This window comes from Choloepus didactylus, chromosome 14 (assembly GCF_015220235.1).
Source record: "Choloepus didactylus isolate mChoDid1 chromosome 14, mChoDid1.pri, whole genome shotgun sequence".
In the NCBI taxonomy this organism is placed as follows: domain Eukaryota; kingdom Metazoa; phylum Chordata; class Mammalia; order Pilosa; family Megalonychidae; genus Choloepus; species Choloepus didactylus.
In genome coordinates, this window is record NC_051320.1 from 1,742,275 (window position 1) to 1,759,365 (window position 17,091).

Here is a 17,091-nt window from a genome sequence, read left to right on the forward strand (position 1 = left end):
AGGTCAGGTGATTGATGGAGTTTTAGCTCAGGTCCATCTCACAGTGGGTCCAGTGAGTTCTTGAACATATTCTCTGGTTATTCCCCCAGTTCTGGAATGCATAATTGGAATAGACATACTCAGCAACTGGCAGAATCCCCACATTGGGTTCCCTGACTCATGGAATGAGGGCAATTATGGTAGGAAAGGCCAAGCAGAAGTTACTGGAACTGTCCTTGCCTAGCCAACTAGCAAACCAGAAGCAATACTGGATTCCTGGAGGGATTGCAGAGATTAATGCCATTCTTAAGGATCTGAAGGACACAGGGGTGGTGATTCTCACCACATCCCCATTCTACTCTCCAGTTTGGACTGTGCAGAAAACAGATAAGTCTTGGAGTATGACAGTGGATTATCATAAGCTTAACCAAGTGATGACTTCAATTGCAGCTGCTGTTCCAGATGTGGCATCAGTGCTTTTGCAAATCATCACATTCCCTGGTACCTGGTATGCAGCTATTGATCTGGCAAATGCTTTTTTCTCAACAGCTGTTAGTAAGGACCATCAGAAACAGTTTGCATTCAGCTGGCAAGGCCAATAGTATACATACCCTTTCCTACCTAAGGGGTATATCTACTTTCCAGCCCTATATCATAATTTTGTCCACAGGGATCTTGATTGGTTCTCCCTCCCACAATACATCACACTAGTCCATTACACTGATGATCTCATGATGATTGGACCTAATGAGCAAGAAGTAGCATCTACTCTAGATTTGTTGGTAAGGCATTTGCTTGCCAGAGGATGGGAGATAAATTAAACAAAAATACAGGGGTCTTCCACCTCAATAAAATTTCTAGGTGTTTAGTGGTATGGGGCATGTTGAGATATCCCTTCTAAGATGAAAGATAAGCTGTTGCATCTGGCCCCTTCTACAATGGAAAAAAAAAAGCATAAAGCCTAGTGGGCCTCTTTGGATTTTCAAGACAGTATATTCCTCATTTGGGTGTGCTGCTCTGGCCCATTTACCAAGTGGCCAGAAAAGCTTCTAGTTTTGAGTGGGGACAGGAACAAGATGAGGCTCTGTGACAGGTCGAGGCTGCTATGAAAGCCACTTGGACCATATGACTCAGCTGATCCAATGGTGCTGAAAGTGTGAGTGGCAAATAGAGATGCTGTTTGGAGCCTTTTGCAGGCTCCTATAGGAGAATAAGAATGCAAGACCTTAGGATTTTGAAGTAAAGCCTTACCATCCTCTGCAGATAACTACTCTCCTTTGGAAAAACAACTTTTGGCCCACTATTGGGTCTTAGTAGAGATGGACCATCAAGTTAACATGAGATCTGAGTTGCCTATCACGAGCTGGGTGTTGTTAGACTCACCATTTCATAAAATTGGGTGTGCACAGCAGCACTCCATCATAAAATGGGAATGATATATATGAGATAGGGCTCAAGTGGGTCCTAAAGGCACAAGTAAGTTACATGAGGAAGTGGCCCAAATGCCCATGGCTCCCGCTCCTGACACACTATCTTTTATTTCCCAACCCACAGCTATGATCTCTAGGGGAGTGCCTTACAATCAGTTGACTGAGGAAGGAAAACTCTGGCCTGGTTTACAGATAGTTCTGCACAATATGAAGGAACAACCTGAAAGTGAAGAGCTGCAGCACTGCAGTCCCTTTGTGGGATGTCCTTGAAGGACAGTGGTGAGGAGGAAATCCTCCCAGTGGGCAGAACTTTGAGCAGTGTACCTGGTTGTTCATTTTGCTTGGAAGGAGAATGGGTCAGGGGTGTGTTTGTATACTGATTCATCTGCTGTTGCTAATGTTTTGACTGGGTGGTGAGGGACTTGGAAGGAGCATGATTGGAAAATTGGTGACAAAGAAGTCTAGGGAAGAGGTGTGTGGCTAGACCTTTCTAAGTAGGCAAAAAAACATGAAGATATTTGTGTCCCATGTGAAGGATTACCAGTGTGTGACTTCAGCAAAGGAAGATTTTAATAATCGAGTGGATAAGATGACCAGTTTGGTGCATACAAGTCAGCCTCTTCCCCCAGTGACTCCTGTCATTGCCCAATGGATTTATGAACAAAGTGGTCATGTTGATAGGGATGGAGGTTATGCATGGGCTCAGTAACATGGACTTCCACTCACCAAGGCTGACCAGCCACAGCCACTGCTGGGTGCCCAATCTGCCAGCAACAGAGACCCACACTCAGTCCCTGATACGGCACCATTCCCTGTGGTGATCAGCCTGGTACCTAGTGGCAGGTTGATTTCATTGGACCACTTCCATCATGGAAGGGCAGTGATTACTTCTCACTGAAATAGATGAGTACTTAGGATTTGGGTTTGCCTTCCCTGCATACAATGCTTCTGCCAAACTGCCATCTGTGGACTTGTGGAATGCCTTATGTGTCACCATGGTATTCCTCACAGCACTGCTTCTTGTCAAGGACCCCACTTCACAGCAAAATAAGTGAGGGAATGGGCATGTGCTCATGGAATTGTCTGGTATTACCATGTTCCCCACCATCCAGAGGCAGCTGGGTTGATGGAATGGTAGAATGGCCTGTTGAAGACTCAATTATGGTGCCAACTAGGTGACAATACCTTGCAGGGCTGGGACAGTGTTCTCCAGGAGGCTGTTTATGCTCTGAATGAGCATCCACTCTATGGGGCTGTTTCTCCCCTAGCCAGCATTCAGGGATCCAGGAATCAAGGAACCTGAATGGAAAACCTCATATAACTCCTTTGCCTTTTAACCCAGGACCAATGAAGAATGCCTCCATGTTCCTTTCATAACAGCAACCTAAAATAAAGTGAATGCTTTTGGGCACCTGAAAATGTGTTTTGCTTTTCATAATGGATTAATTGGTAATTGATTATAGTAAAACAGCATAGGCAATTAACTTAAGTCATTGTATACATTATAGGACTAATATGAAGTATTTTATAATTGCATAATTAAGTAAAAGTCCTGTCCAAGAAGTAAATTATTTACAAAACACAAGAATGGCATTATTTTGAATAGTCATTTTAATGAATTTATTAATGTGTCCACTATAGAGACACACTTATCTATACTCTTCACACACATACACTGCACACTCATAGTTAAGGTCCATAAACAATCATGACATTTTTTCCTTATTTCTAGTGCAATGCATATTTATTGTAGTCTTTTCAGATATACAAATGAGCAAAAGAAATAAAATTAGGATTACCTGATATCCAACCACTGAGAGATGACAGCTATTAAAATTTTGCTTAGAGTAGGGTTCTGGTTTCTTTCATAGATACACAAACAGACATAATTTAAGTTATTATAAATTGAATATTAATGTAACTAGTACTTTATTCTTTGCTTTATTTTCTACTGAACACAGTTCATATTAATTCTTCCTTTAAAACTTAAACTGTATCAGTTGGACATTTGAGCTGTTTTGCTTTTAACTAATATAATGCTACAAACACTTCATGGGAGATGAGGTCCCCTTTTACAGTGACTTTTGGAGAAAATTGACATCTTTCATTCCCAGCTTCCATTCCTGATATAGTTTACAGTTGTCAATATCACCACATCATCCCATCTGATCTCCAGAGTGGGAGTAAGGAAGGAAAGCCAGTGGCCGATTCTTACAATGAGGCACAATATAAATTCATAGCCACTGATCTTAGGGATGTCAATCGATATTATTGGGAGACATTTACAGGGAAAAGAAGGACCTACAGGGTATTTACATCAAATGATCTCTGCCCCAGATTTCTAATTTTTGCCTACACCAAAATACAAGTGATTGCAGACGGATTTCATCTAAGATGAGCATACTAGAATACAACTAAAGGAAGGATATTCTTTTTTGGTAAATTTACAAAGGCTCCTTTTTGCATTAAATTTTTAGGGTTCACTCATTCATTTATTTGTAATTGATTTTGAATGATACATTGGAGTTAGCATTGTGAAAATCAAAGGAGAAATAATGGTGAACAAGATGCACAAGAGCCTTGGCTTTATGGAGCTTTGAGTCTAGTGCAGGAGATTTCTCCACATTGGTCTGTACCTGCTTATTTATACCTAACTATTATGACAGGACATTTATATCAACCATAAAAATATACAGATGGACACAAATGAAACTAAGGTTCCCATTAAACTCTCTTCTGACTGAACAACTATATTTGTTTAGCACATTTTTTTTAAATCAGAACTTTAAAGATGGGGTGTGGAATTGGTGTTTGTGTAGGATTAATCCATGAATTTTTAGTGGGACACACTCACAGACAAAAAAAAGGGAGGTATAAAAGGAACCTCCCAACAAAATAGCAAGGTCAGAATATTCCTATTTTCCTTAGTTTAGGGAGATGTCTAAGACCAGTAATACCAGCTCCCTATCCTCAATTTACACACAATAGCCATAGTAAAATACTTAGAATGATGTATGGGTAAGGCTGCAGGAACTTATGTCAAAACTATTGAACTTTATCTCTCATATTCTTTAAATAAATATTTTTGGGTGAAAAACATGGTTTTACATGGAACTAAACAGCGCTGATTGCTTTTTTCAGAGCACTTTTCACATCCTTATTTCTCAGGCTATAGATGAGTGGGTTTAACATAAGGATCACAACTGTGTAGAAAACAGAGGCCAATTTGTCAGTGCCCCTTGAGTAACTCAAGCTTGGCTGGAAATACATGAACAAGAGTATACCATGGAATATAGCCACAGCGGTTAAGCGGGAGGCACATGTGGTGAATGCTTTGCGTCTCCCCTCAGCTGAATTCGTTTTAAGGATGGTAGTCATGATGCAGCTGTAGGAGAAGAGGACAGTGACAATACTGCACCCCACAACACAGCCAATGAAAGTGAACATTGCTATCTCATTGATTGATGTATCTGAGCAGGAGAGAGCTAGTAAAAGTGGGATGTCACAGAAAAAGTGATTGATGACATTGGAATTGCAGAATGACAATCAAAATGTGCAGCAAGTGTGGATTGCTGAATCCACCAAGCCTACAATATAGGCACCAGCCACTAGCTTGGTTCAGACCCTCTTGGACATGGCAGTTGTATAAAGAAGTGGATTACAGATGGCTACATAATGGTCATAGGCCATGACAGCCAACAGGAGACATTCCACATCTGACAATGCCCCAAAAAAGTACATCTGGGTGGCACATAAATTATATGGAATCTTCTTTTGTTCAGATAAGAAATCAGCCAGCATCTTGGGAGAGACAGTGGAGGAGTAGCAGACATCACAGAAAGACAGATTGCTCAGGAAATAGTACATGGGTGTGTGAAGTCTGGGGTCCAGCTTAATCAGTAGAATCATCCCTAGATTGGCAATCAAGGTTGTGCCATAAACCAGGAGAAAGAGCACAAAGAGCTTCTGCTGCACATCCTGTCTGCCAGAGAGTCCTAAGAATATGAAGCGAGCAAGCAAAGTGCAGTTCTCAGCAGCCCTCATTCAGATCTATGAAATCCCTGGCACTGAAAGAAGAAAACAGAAGTGTAGGGTTAACATTATCTCCCCGTCTTAATAGTTTAACCACTTGTCCATACTCATTTTCAGTGATAAAAAAAGAAAGAATGCTAGAACTGCTTGAAGTGAATTGACTCAACTGGAAATATATCAGACAATGCAAATCTATTAAATCATAATGTTAATGATATATCTTATATTTGTCTAGCACTGCACAAAGTTTGCAACAAACTTATCCAAATGAAATGTTATTTCCACATTCACTTACATAGTAGTCATGATAATTTTTACTAAATCTAGATTAAGAAATTGATATCACAAGAGTTCAAAATCATAATTCTTACAACTAATTGGTCCAGAAAATCCACATCTTGTGACAAGAACTTATTTTTCCAATTTTGTAGTCTGACCCCATTATAGAGATATTTAGTCAAGTTAGAAAGGTAGGTAATGAGTTATTTGCAATATTTTTCCTGCAAGATCATCCAAAATTCTGAAGCAAGCAGAGCTATGGCAGGTTCCTGGGTATAACATTTCCCCTTTTCCCCATTAACCCTTCAGGTCCTATCCAGCCTCAATAAACAACCAGACATCTTATTGTTACAGGGATGGACATAGTCTGTGATCCAGAATCTGTGGAACAGGAATAATCAAGTCACCTGGAGAAAAGAGTAGAAATGTCTCCATGAGCACTGGGCTGAAGAGGAAGATAGGACTATACCAGGGCTAACTGCTTCTCTTGCAAAGTTGCTGTTACACAGGGGAAACACTGAAGAATATTTTAGACCTAATAACAGAGATGCTGGTAGTGTGGGATTGGTGAAGCAAGAAATGAAGTGTGCTACCTCTGCCGTGGTCTACTAGAGCTCTGATAGACTCTAATTACAAACAGACACATAAAAAAATCCTCCAACAAAGTCATGTCTGAACTGTACCAATTCCCATAAGTTGTTTTGTTTGTTGTATTGTTTTCTTTGATCCATATTTGTCTTTGATACCTATGAAATCTGCCCGCCCTAGGTTCAAAAAGTTGGTTGGCCTTGGAAGGCCAATGAATTCTAGGTCCCACTGTTATGTTTTACCCAAACTAATTAGATCATATATCATTGCATACTTGTACTCTTTCTCTTTGCAGAAATAAAAAAGTGAAGTTGAAGGTTAGATAAAGAACAAAAATGTATTGCATCTCCATAATGATCTAGAGATCAAAGTACAAATCTCCAAAACCTGTCCTAAAATAATTTAAATATCTGTCCTTGTAGACACATCTTTAAAAATAGCATTTCCTTTGTCAAATGAGAGTATTTTAGCAATAAATAAAAGTAACCATAAGAGATTAAGAATAATAAAAAAAAAATCCTGACTAGCTTCCCAAGCACTGCTAGCATTGTTGTATATTGATTGATATGTGTAAGTAAAACGAGAGTTTACATAAAGTTCCATAACTTCTTTTGGTTTTACAACATGATTTTAGTAGAAAGGTGGGTAGAGAGGAGAAGGACTAAAGAAATCAAAAATATGAATCAGAAAAACAACAAATATTATTAGTACCTGCTGCAGAACTGATGACTTATTTCTTGGACACAGCTCTACCTGCTTCAGTGTAAAGCCTTGTCTCCTGAATGATCTGGGTTATTTAACTATCACAGTGTCTAGTCCCTGGGTGTTCAACACTTGGTCTCTCTGGAATAAGTGGCAGATATAATCATATATAATCATGTAGTTTAATCATACGGTATTCCATATAGGTAGGGTGATTGAGAAAGAAATACAGATTTTTTTTTCCATTTTGGCTTAATTCCATTATATAGAATACAAACTCACACACACCCACAAGTGTGCACACACATACACATGCACTCCTATTAGATATATCACAAAACAGAAATTTTTAGATAGACAGGACTAACTATAATCACACTGGTTAGGAATAACCAGGCTTTGTTGTATAAACTCTCACTTTTTAACATTTTGAAATGAAAATGTTGGAATAAACACACTAATATGTAAATAAATATTATGAATAAATGCATTGTATTCTATTCTATATGTGGACATTAATTCATTTATTAAATCCTCTGCTAATAACCACTTGGTTTATATATAATTTTTCATATCAGAAACAACTCTGATGTGAGTAAAATTATACATACACAACTTCCTGTAAATAAGTTCTTAGAAATGACCTTTAAGGACAAAGAATATGACTTTAAATTCAGGCAACTTTGGCTTTCTTACCAAATGTCAGGTGTCTTTCATACATTACCTATCATCATATATTATCATATTTTCATACATTATCACACAGATCCTGAGTTGTTTCTAACAACCTCCTTTCATAGATGAAGAAATTGAAATTCAGATGTGATAAGTAAACTTCTAGAGTCTCATAGTTGTTAAGCTTTTCTAACTCCAAAGCAAATCCTTACAATAGATTCATGAAAACTGTTTAATGAAGCATAGATTTTTATAGTTTAACTCCCTTGCCTACTCTCATAGATTATTATAGAGTGTTTATGTTAAAGTCATGTTTGAAAATCCACAAAATTAGTGACCCATGGAATCATAGTTTTCTTGGACAACTGAGAGGCCATCCAAATCCCACTTCTACACCAAGGCAGGATTCCAAAAGTACTTCAAGACAGAGGGGAGCAAAGAGTAAGCATTGTCAAATTGGAAAGTAGACTTTTATTTATATCAGCTGGGCCAGTTAACATTGTTAATATTGGTATAAAGAGAAAGTGACATGGAGGGCTGCTGCAATGCATAATTCCAGGGAAGAAATAGAAAATAAGAAAATTGATGTCCCTGATGTTGTACAACCAGCAACTTGTGGGAGAAGCTCTCTGTGTTGGCCATGACGGTTTATAACTTGTAAACCACTGCAGTACACTGACGTGTGTAGATTGCTGTATGCTCATTAAGTATCTACTGTTGATTGATATTTGAAGGTAATGTACAATCATAGTGCACATCAGCTGTAAATCTTGACTCTTAATTAAGTTAAATTAATTCCCTCTAAACCAGTCAAAGCAAAATTCATGTATGAAAACAGTGAAAATAACATGTGTCAGGCATGTAGCATTTTATGCACACCAATGCTCCTGTTCTTCAGAAACCTCACCTGAGAGTAAAAGGGACAAAAGTTTTGTTGTTATTGTTGCTTTGATTTATTGCTTGTTGTTGATATTCCTCTTACTTTCTATGAAGCTAGAACACAGACTAAAATCATGAAATTTAATATGTTTTCAATTTTGGAAATAGTGATATCTGTCACAATTTTTGTCGCCTTTTCATATTTCATTGCCATTCTTAGTGTGAAGATCCCAGTACCAAGTGCACTCCTGTGGGAGACACTGTTGAGACAAACCTCAAATCACCTAAGTAATTGTAATATTTTTCCATGAGATGCACTCAAGAAACTTTTATCTGTGTTACCCAAGAGCTTTACTACTTTTTTTTTAATCTACTTTTCTGGTACGTATTTGAAGGAGATGGTCCTTCTGATTCCTTTTCAAACACATTTTCCCCTCAGGTGCTTTCCTGTCTCTGGGGATGCCAAATTCCCTCAGGCTACACTCTGATTAGGCAAGGCCCAGACTTCATCTTCCCAAACAGGATTGCCATCCACACCATGTATTGTGTGATACAACTCACTCTCCCATTAAATCCTGAGCTTGTAGAGCAGCATACTGCTGAAAAGTAGATAATGTAAATTAATTGCTGAATAATTTAATGATTTTCATGTGTTTTAATTGAGAGTGGCTTTCTTAAAATGTGAGAATATGAAAGATTTAAGGTGGAATTTAAGACATTTGAGAAAAGCACGTGATAAAAAAAATCTTTATCTAAATGGTTTTCTGGTGTCACTGAGGCCCTTAATGCTAGCAATCATCTATTTATAAACCCTTATAAAACTCTTCAGAAAAGAGTTTTCTGGTCTTAAGGCTTGGACCATTATGAAATAGGTTGAATGCATGATAATGGTCCCAAGGAGAAGGAGGTTCACTGCATTTCTTTGCTAGAAATAAGCTTAAAGTGTCCACAGGTTGATAATGAAGCCTCTGTTCTATAAGCTAGGCATCACATTCTTAGTAACATAAGGTATAATTATTTAATGGACTATCCTATGGAAAATATGCTTTATTAAATTTAAAAACATATATTAGAAACTTACCTGGTATAAGAAGTTGCTAGAGATTTCAAAAATCATAATAATGAAATCCTGAAGTTGCTTATAATCTAATATTAGACTTTGCTTTTAGAAAATCTTTTTAAGATAGGATATACATAGAAAATGATCATATAATAAGTATACATCCCTGCACTTGAAACCCACACCAAAAGACATATGATTACCAGCATTTTTTTGACTGTTTATGGGCCCCATCATAAATTTTTAGCCAATTTGATAGATTAATATTATATGTTTTTTGAACTATATAAGTGTTAAGTCATATAATGTTTGTGCTTTTCTGTCAGTTTGCTTTGGCTCAACATTATGTTTGAGAGATTCCTAAATGACATTATGTAGAGATAGTTCATTTATTCTTATTGACATATGATATTCCAATGTGCAAATATACCATGTTATTTCTCTAATCTAGTGCTAAGAGAGGCAAAGTAAGAGACAATAGTTTGTAGGAACATAGTGTTACCAATTCATTTACGTATGCCGATGGCTGTTTTAATAATTGAAAGTCATATTTGAGTAGTTGTAACAGATACCTTATGACATGCAAAGCCTGAAATATACTATATAGCTCCTTAAAAAAGTTTGTCAACCACTGATTTTATGTATTGACCAAAATTTGAGTTATTTTCCATTTTGTGCTACTGCAATTAAAGCTACTGTGAACATTTTGAACATTTTCATGAACATTTTGTGTAGACATATTCACTCACTTCTCTTAATTGTAAAACTGGGAATGAAATTTTTTGGTCATAAAGTATGTGTATATCCAGCTATAATAGAGTCTTCTATAAAGTTTTCCAAAGTGGGACACCAATTCCCACATCTACTACCAATATGTGAGACTGTTAGTTGCACCACCTCATCACCAGTACTTGATATTGTTAAAATAATTTATGATGATTTGCGGTCATTGGGAATTATTTGTATGACTAGTTTCCAGTAGATTATGTGACTTGTTATTATAGAAACTATTGGACTCACCATAAAAGACAAAGCACTTAGAAGTACAACAGGAATGTAGTAAACACTCAATAACCCTTGGAAAAATTCCATTAGTGCACAAAAGACAGATTGAACAAATGAAATTTCGCAAAATAAGGAGACTGGAAAGTTTTATGAATAGATAATAGGTTATTTAATAGAGGACACATAATGATGTGTAAAAATGGAGGAAAGGATAAAATAATGATATTGTTAGAAGTTAGTAAATATAGCTGTATTAAAGTATTTGAGAAAACTTTGTACTATACCATATGATTTGAGGAACAAAACTGTATGCATATATGTATATACATATATATACATAAATGTGTGTGTAAATTATATATATATATATAAAACCACCTTTTATATTTCAGTCTTTCCAAAGCCTCATTCACAGGCTTCTTCTGTGGGCTTTTAAATCATGAGCTGAAATGGGAATCACAAGTGCATAAAGCAACAAGGTAATTTTGTCTTCATCTAGTTAGCTGGAAGAACTGGGCCAGAAATACAAGAAAACCATAGTTCCCTGAAAAATTGCAACAACAGTTAAGTGGGAGGTGTAGGTGGAGAAAGCCTTGTACCTCCCCTTAGCACAGTAGATCTTTAAAATTAAGAGGATGCTATAACGATAAGGCCCAAGGACTCCTGAAATAGTATTCAGTTCAATCAAGCCAAAAGTACCAAAATACCAAAAATACAGGTTCCTTCTATCAGAACAAGAAAGGATGTAAAAAGGAGGTAAATCATAGAAGAAATGATAAATCTTGTTTGACCCTCAGAAATTTCAGCATAATGCTAGTGTTATATGTGCCACAGCATCCACTCTTCCCACCAGGTAAACCCAGCCATGAGCATTGAAGAAACACTTCTGGACATGTCGACTGTACAGAGCAAGGATTACCAATGGCCTTGTACCTATTAAAGGCCATCACTGCCAGCAGCAGACACTCAGAATCTGCAAAGATACAGAATATGAAGAATTGCAGAGAACAACTGAAAAAGGGAAATGATTTGTTCTTACAAACAGATTCATCAGCATCTTGGACCCAATTGCTGTGGAATAGCAGAGGTCACAGAAGGAGTCATAGCTGAGGAAAAAGTACATAGGTTTGTGAATCTGGGAATCCATTTTAATTAAAATTATCATTCTCAGATTTGCCAGAATATTAAGGAGATAAACAACTAGAAGTACGGTAAATAGAGTTCCTTTGATGTCATGCTGAGTAGTTATTCCCAAGAAAAGGAATTCAGTCAAGGAAGAGCAATGTCCCCCATCCATTCTTCTTTGTTCTTGTTCTAAACAGTTGCAAAATTGATCAAGAAAATAGTAGATATGCCTGTAAAACTCTGAACATCTACAAACTATTAGCTGTAAAACAGATTTGATGTATAAATTTTCTCCTTTGCCCTCAGAAAATACTCAGACAAGCATCACTTTTAAAGAAGCATTGTTTTCTGATTGAAAAATATAATAAATAAATAAATAAATAAATAAATAAATAAATAAATAAATAAAAGATAGGAAGCTGAGAGACTTTGATTCTAAATCTACACGCTGTTCATGAGCTATGCGATGTCTTAGCCCCTATTGCATTGTCACAGGCAGTACCTTTGTCTGAACTAAAAGCTCATCCCATATTCAAAACTGATGAAAGAAACATCACAGTTACAGAGACAGGGCCATAAAATACCAGACTAAACCTCTCATTGTTTGAAAATAAATACCCAGTTGAACAAAAAAGTGGTCACCTTTAATGCAGTCTTCAAGAAACATGAATATGCTCTGCAAAGATGAGTGGATGATGACATTACAAATAAATTAGTAAATAAAATTATGTCACTGTTTTTGGTGTATGGTGTCATAGTATTTACTAAAACATGAGACATGTTATATTGAACTTTACTGTCACATTTCGTCACTTCTTTTCCACAACATTGATAACCAGATTGTAGATTGACTTGATGAAGTCTCTTAAGACACCAACAGAAGTTCTATTAAGAAGTGGTAACAACAGGACTTAGCACACACACATTTTCATCTCTTTGGGTTTTGTTCTAGTTTGCTAATGCTGCTGGAATACAAAACACCAGAGATGGACTGGCTTTTATAAAAAGGGGTTTATTTGGTTACACAGTTACAGTCTTAAGGCCATAAAGTGTCCATCAATAAAGGGTACCTTCACTGGAAGATGGTCAATGGCATCCAAAAAACCTCTGTTAGCTGGGAAGGCACGTGGCTGGCATCTGCTCCAAGTTCTGGTTTCAAAATGGCTTTCTCCCAGGACATTCCTCTCCAGGCTGCATTTCCTCAAAAATGTCACTCTTAGTTGCTGTTGGGGTGTTTGTTCTCCCTTAGCTTCTCTGGAGCAAGAGTATTCTTTCAACAGCCATCTTCAAACTGTCTCTCATCTGCAGCTCCTCTCTTCTAATCTGTGCATTCTTCAAAGTGTCCATCTTGGGTGTAGCAAGCTCACTCCTTCTGTCTGAGCTTATATAGTGCTCCAGTGAACTAATTAAGACCCACCCTGAATAGATGGGATCACACCTCCATGAAAATTATCCAGTTAGGGTCATCACCCACATTTGGGTGGGTCACATCTCCGTGGAAACACTCAAAGAATTACAAACTAATCAACACTGATATGTCTGTCCACACAAGATTACATCAAAGATAATGGCATTTTGGTGGACATAAAACACTCAAACCAGCACAGGTTTTAAATTGGCTTTTCCATTATAAATGAAAATAGGAAGAAGAACAATAAGTATTTTCTGGATATATAGGATTCTGTTTCTTGTATGTGTGTTTGTGTTTATGTATGTCTGGTGTGTTTGTAGGTGCATGCATCTCTCTGTTACAATATGAAAATTAGAATGTGGGTTTTCGCCTAATTTAGATTTTTTCTTGAATTAAGTATTACGTGGTCCACATTGACTTGAATTTACACATATCTACACATATTTACATATATTACATATATTAGTCCTTGTAATATGAACCCCCAATTATTAATATTAAAATAAAACTTGAACAAATGAATTTAATAAGAAAGTGATATCACTTGCTCCCTTAGGAATCTTAGTTAAATTATTAATAAACTTCACATAGCGCTAATACGAGAATATTGTTTAAGGGACTTAAGTCTCTAAAGCCTCAGCCTTCATGCTTCTGTCTTATGAAAACATGAGATTGATTAGAATCCTGGTTCTGTATTTTCCTCCATGAATGCGCCAAATTGATCAATGTCATGAAGGGAACAGGACTGATTTTTTTTTTAATTCTGTTTTATTGAGATATATTCACATACCATACAATCATCCATGGTGTACAATCAACTGTTCACAGTACCATCATATAGTTGTGCATTCATCACCCCAATCTATTTTTGAACATTTTCCTTACACTAGAAAGAATCAGAATAAGAATAACAAATAAAAGTAAAAAAGCACATCCAAATCATCCCCCACATCCCACCCTATTTTTCATTCAGTTTTTGTCCCCATTCTTCTGGTCATCCATCCATATATTGGATAAAGGGAGTGAGATTCACAAGGTTTTCACAATCACACTGTCACCCCTTGTAAGCTACATTGTTATACAATCATCTTCAAGAGTCAAAGCTACTGGGTTTCAGTTTGGTAGTTTCAGGCATTTACTTCTAGCTATCCTAATACATTACAACCTAAAAAGTGTTATCTATATAATGAGTAAGAAGGTCCACTGGAGTGACATTTCGACTCCATTTGAAATCTCTCAGCCACTGAAGCTTCATTTCATTTCATTTCACATCCTCCTTTTGGTGAAGAAGATGTTCTCAAATCCATGATGCTGGGTCCAGACTCATCCATGGGAGTCATACCCTGCATTGCCAGGGAGATTTACACCCCTGGGAGTCGGGTCCCACATAGGGTTGAGAGCAGTGAGATCACCTGCCAAGGTGGCTTAGCCAGAGAGAGGGCCACATCTGAGCAACAAAGAGGCACTCGGGGGGACACTCCTAGGCACAATCATAAGCAGGTTTAGCCTCTCCTTTGCAGTAACAAGCTTCATAGGGGCAAGCCCCAAGACAGAGGGCTCAGCACATCAAGCCTTTAGTCCCCAATGTTTGTGATAACATCAGCAACAATTCAGAGGAAGTCCAACACCTCCTCATTCTCCCCCAGCTCCTCAGGGGGTCCCCAAATATATATTATTATTCTCCACCAAAAATATTTTGGGATGTGTTGCTATTTCACTCTAACTTATACAGACCTACCATATCTCACTTCCTATTCAAAGTTCCATGTAATTGTGGTGTTTGAACAAACTGTAGAGATTATATTGTTTAGAAAATATAGATCCTATACTAAATAAACATCTCTTACCTTGGTCGCACATGGAAATTGAAGTTTTAGCACAGTCAGTTTCAACCATTACCCTTTGGCCGGATTTGCCCTTGTCTTAACCAGATCTCCTTCATTCATATCTCTAATTGAAGTCCGGGCTTGTTTTCAGCTTTTTTTTTTTTTAAACATTTGCTGTATGTGTTAATACTGACATTCATATCTGCTGAGCTCTATCTCTGAGTTTCATGTGTCACACAGTTACCCAATGTTCCAGAGACCAATCAAGTTATACACAAAGTGACCAGCATCTCAGAGTTAGGAAATAGCCATTACAATTCAGGAATAGATTTGACTGCTGTAAGAGCTTACAATCTAGGGACCATTACAATAATCATTTCCCTGTTAGGCTGAGCTCTAAGATTCAATTCTGAGTTTACACATTGTAGTTAATCCATATTTGTGAGGCATTACAGTGTTTGCCTTTGTTTCTGGTGTACTTCACTCAAAATGCTGCCTACAGAATCCATTCACTTCACTGTGTGTCTCACAACTTCACTGCTTCTTGTAGTTGCTCAATATTCTATTGTATGCATGTACCACAGTTCACCATTCTGTTTCTCAGTCAGTGTACCCTTAGGCCACCTCCACCCATTGCAAATCATGAACACTGCCTCCATAAACACCAATGTGCAAATGTCCATTCATGTTTCTGATCTCAGATCTTCCAAGTACATACCCCATAGTGAGGCTGCAGGACCTTATGGCCCCCACATACTTAGCTTCTTGTGGAACCACCGCAGTGACCCCCAGAAAGCCCACACCATTCTGCCTCCTCATTAACAGTAAACAGGTACATCCCTCTCTCCATGTTTTCTCCAGCACTTTCACCCCTATTTATATTTTTTCCTCTAATTTTGTAGAGATTTATTCATATAACATGTACTTATCCACAGTGTATAATCAGTTCAAGGTATCATCATATAGTTGTATATTTATCACGACGGTCAGTATTTGAACATACTGATTACTATGAAAAAGGATTTTTTTTCTTTTTTTGGTGAATAATAAAAAAATAATAAAAAGAAAAATAAAATGTCATACAAAACCATGTACTATTAAGGACAGAAAACAATGCCACTACTAAGAATCCCATATCCTTCCCTTACATCCCCCTCTCATACACATTTAACTTTGGTATATTGCCTTTGTTACATTTAATGGAAGCATATTACAATATTACTGTTGACCATAGACTCCAGTTTCTTTGATTATGTTTTTTTCCCCCAAATACCACCCCATTTTCAACACTCTGCATGGTTGACATTCATTTGTTCTCCCACATGTAAAAACATTTTATATTTGTACATTTAGCAACATTCATTGGCCACTCCAGTTTCTTCCAGTCTTTATCATCTATCTTTACCTCTGGTGCCATACATTCCCCTATCCCACATCTTTCAGCTTTACTCAGACACATCTTGTTCAGTGTACTTACAATATATTGCTACCTTCACATAGTATTATGCTATTTCTGGATCTATAAAATCAATCCTGCTGAACATCTGTAGTCCTTCCGCATCAAATGCCTGATCTCTACCCACTTTCTATCTCCTCATAGCCTGTGTTATCAGCTTTTACCTCTCAAAGTTTGCTAATTAATGTTAGTTCATATTAGTGAGACCATATAATATTCATCCTTTTGTTTCTGGCTAACTTCACTCAACATAATGCAGTCAAGTTTCATCCACATTATATGTTCCATGTATTTGTTCTGTCTTACAGCTGCATAATATTCCATCATGTGTATATACCACAGCTTGTTTATCTACTTCTCCATTAATGAACATTTGGGCTGCTTCCATTTATTGGCAATTGTGAATAATGCCACAATAAACATCTGTTTACAAATGTCCATTTGTGGCTTAACTTTCAGTTCCTTTGAGTATATACCTAGCAATGGAATAGCTAAGTCATACGGCAAATCTATACTTAGCTTCCTGAGGAAACTCCACACTGCCTTCCAGAGTGGTTGCACCATTCTACACTCCCATCAGCATTGAATAAGTGTGTCTCTTTCTCCACATCCTCTCCAGCACTTACAATTTTCTGCTTTTTTTT

General features: G+C 37.2%; 1 pseudogene; it reads right to left on the reverse strand.

The window, feature by feature from the left end:
- Positions 1-4,523: 4,523 nt before the first annotated feature.
- LOC119509556 lies at positions 4,524-5,453 on the reverse strand (annotated as a pseudogene).
- Between the last annotated feature and the right edge of the window lie 11,638 nt (positions 5,454-17,091).